Below are 2,689 nucleotides of genomic sequence, written 5' to 3'. Positions count from 1 at the left end.
AAGGCTGATTGGTCTGTAGTTGCAAGGATCTGTTTTTGCACCTTTTTTATGCAGGGCAGTGATGTTTGCAGATTTCCAAGCAGAGGGCAGAATGATGACCTTGAGCAAATGAGAGGGTGAATAGAACAGAGAGAGGGTGAGCAAGAGCAGAAGAGCAGGCTTTGAGGACACGTGGGCTGATGCCGTCTGAACCGGTTGCAGAATCTGAGTCGAGATTTGACAGCAAGCTGTCCACCTTGTCAGGAGAAAAGGACACAGGGTCCAGGGACAGTTGGGTGCGACTGGGTAAGGTGGGTAGAGAATGTGATGGGTTTTGGACACAAGATTTAGCTGCAAACACCGAGTTTAGGCATTCAGCTTTTTCACGTGCGGTATCAGCCGGGCGGCCATTTGAGGTAAGGGAGGGGATGGAGGGGGAACATACACCAGAAACAGATTTGATTAGACACCACGAGGATTTTGAGAGGAGAGAGAGGTTTGAGAGTTCAGACTTGAGATTAGAAAGATGTTGTTTTCTGGCTCTCCTGAGGGTAGATACGCACTTGTTCCAAGCTTTATGGAAGGAACTGAGATTGCCCTCAGTTGGGTTTGCTTTCATGAGGCAAAGGCAAGTTGTTTCAGGACAACGCTCTCCCGTCCAAAGGCAGAACTTCGTAACTCACTTCTAATTGATTTTGAGAAAACAAAGAAAAACTGCTTTTATATATATTAAAGCCGTAACATTCGAGAAGATTTGATTATTCCTTTACAGATGTTAGAGCGCTGCCATTTCGATGTCATGTGACTAAAGCATGGCATCAGATTGGTCCATTGAGATACTAAGTTTTTTTGTGGTATTTACCGAATTCTGTAGGAGTTGCTCGGTCCTGCCATGAGTGTACGAGCTTACGTAGGGAACAAATTACAATAATTTATACACTAACATGAAGCCTAGAACCGAGTAACTCCAAAATTAGTATCAGCTCAGTTTTGATCAAAAAATGAGTTACTAGGTTTTGCCTTTGGACGGGAGAACTGCCTCGCCACAAGCTTCAGTAAACCAAGGGCGGGAGGAAGGGTAGGACAACTGAAGACGAGAGGGGACAATTTTCTTTTTAAAACGTCACAATGAGATGCTTTTATAATTTATAAGAGCACATGTTGCATTGAATTGTGGGAAAAGGAAAACTGAAAATGTGTTCACAAACATACGTTCTGCTTTTTCTGGTGGTGAGTTTGGCACAGTACTGCTGGAGTTCAAAACAGGTCTGTCAGTGCTACAATTGACCGAACCCTCAATGGTGTCATGCAGTGTTGATGTTTGTAAACTGCCATCTTTGTTTGCAGATGTAAATTACTGCATATCAAATTGTGTTGCAACGACCATGAGAACTCCCTTGACGTTTTTTTTTTTATTAGCTACCAACAGGTGGAGATTATGGGTGAGCTCGATTCGAAAGAAAACCAGATGGACTGAGATAAAATGGACCAGCGTGTGCAGCTGTTTACATTTTCTTGGAGGAACCCAACAATTGCTTTAACAACAACAACACCAATAAAATGCTGGTGGAGAGATACCAGGAAAAGGATTTTTGGTGCTGTTACTTTATGACCAGAACTAAACCAAAAATGCAAAATTAATGTTGGGAAAAAATTGCCATTTGACCTTTCTATGAACCTGGTTTTGAACTCCCATTTCAGGCAGAGAATTCGACAGCCCAACCATCGTCGTACATCATCGGGGTAGTTGGCCGCAACCACTGAATCACTGAACGGAAAGCACCATCGAGATCTCTCGAACTCCTTTAAAACAAGTCTAACGTCAATGATATTGAAATAACCTGACGCCAGCTGGTATCCCACAATTCCTTACGATAAACATGTCATGATGTTATTATTTCTGAAGACTTTGAAGTCTTCAAAGCCACAGTTTTGTTTTATTTATTTAAAAAAGATAACTGTTAGGCATGGTGCAGTCTCATGTCACACTTGGAAAGTGGACACTGTAAAGATCCATGATTTTTCAGCACAAATCGCACATGGAAACTGAGCAGTATGTACACATTGAACAAGGTCAGTTTTTCTTTAAAACACATTTAATGGTCAACTGGCACGGTGGGAAAAAAACGTCCTTGGGGAAATGGAAGGTGGTGGAGTTTTTAATGCATTAACTTGTTTCCGCGGTCTTTTCCAAATTAAATCTTTATACTCCACATATAAGAAAAAGAACTTGCATTATTACAATTACAGGATTATACTTCGACAATAATTTATCATATTAAGACATAGCCAAGTAAAATGTACCTAAATATAACAATGACAATGAATATGATGTGAGCAAAGACAGAAAACGAAAGATGAAATAATTTGATTCAACACGACTTTTCCTCCTGGATTAAATGCCTTAAATATTGAAGGTCATTTTGTTGGAGTCGAGGCTAATGCTCGATGGACAGATGGGCCTTTCAAATCAACCAGGCAGCCTATCCAATCAGACAGCGGATTTCTGCGATTGGGGAAACCTGAGTGATTGAAGATGGCTTGTCGTACAAGGAATATAGTGGAAGCATCTCTGCACACCTGCCAGGAGATGTTATGGAGATCTGTGGGAGTGATTCATTGAGGTTAAGATTTCGTGTCACATTTTGGTATTTATCCTCCATAGGAGTCGAGATAAGGCAGAACAAAAGAATGCTGATAACTATTGAAA

General features: G+C 41.2%; 1 protein-coding gene across 1 annotated transcript in view; it reads right to left on the bottom strand.

The window, feature by feature from the left end:
* Window positions 1-2,122: 2,122 nt before the first annotated feature.
* COXFA4L3 (cytochrome c oxidase associated subunit FA4L3) overlaps window positions 2,123-2,689 on the bottom strand; it is an 8,570-nt gene continuing 8,003 nt past the window's right edge. Inside the window, exon 5 of the mRNA XM_085891420.1 lies at window positions 2,123-2,689. This exon is cut by the window's right edge and continues 858 nt beyond it. The gene's annotated coding sequence lies outside the window, so the exon portion shown is untranslated.

The sequence above is a fragment of the Eptatretus burgeri genome, chromosome 8 (genome assembly GCF_056783735.1).
Source record: "Eptatretus burgeri isolate ZD-2024b chromosome 8, Ebu_testis_v1, whole genome shotgun sequence".
Lineage (NCBI taxonomy): Eukaryota > Metazoa > Chordata > Myxini > Myxiniformes > Myxinidae > Eptatretus > Eptatretus burgeri.
Note: the sequence above shows the minus strand (reverse complement) of the source record. Positions and strands in the feature narration are given on the sequence as shown.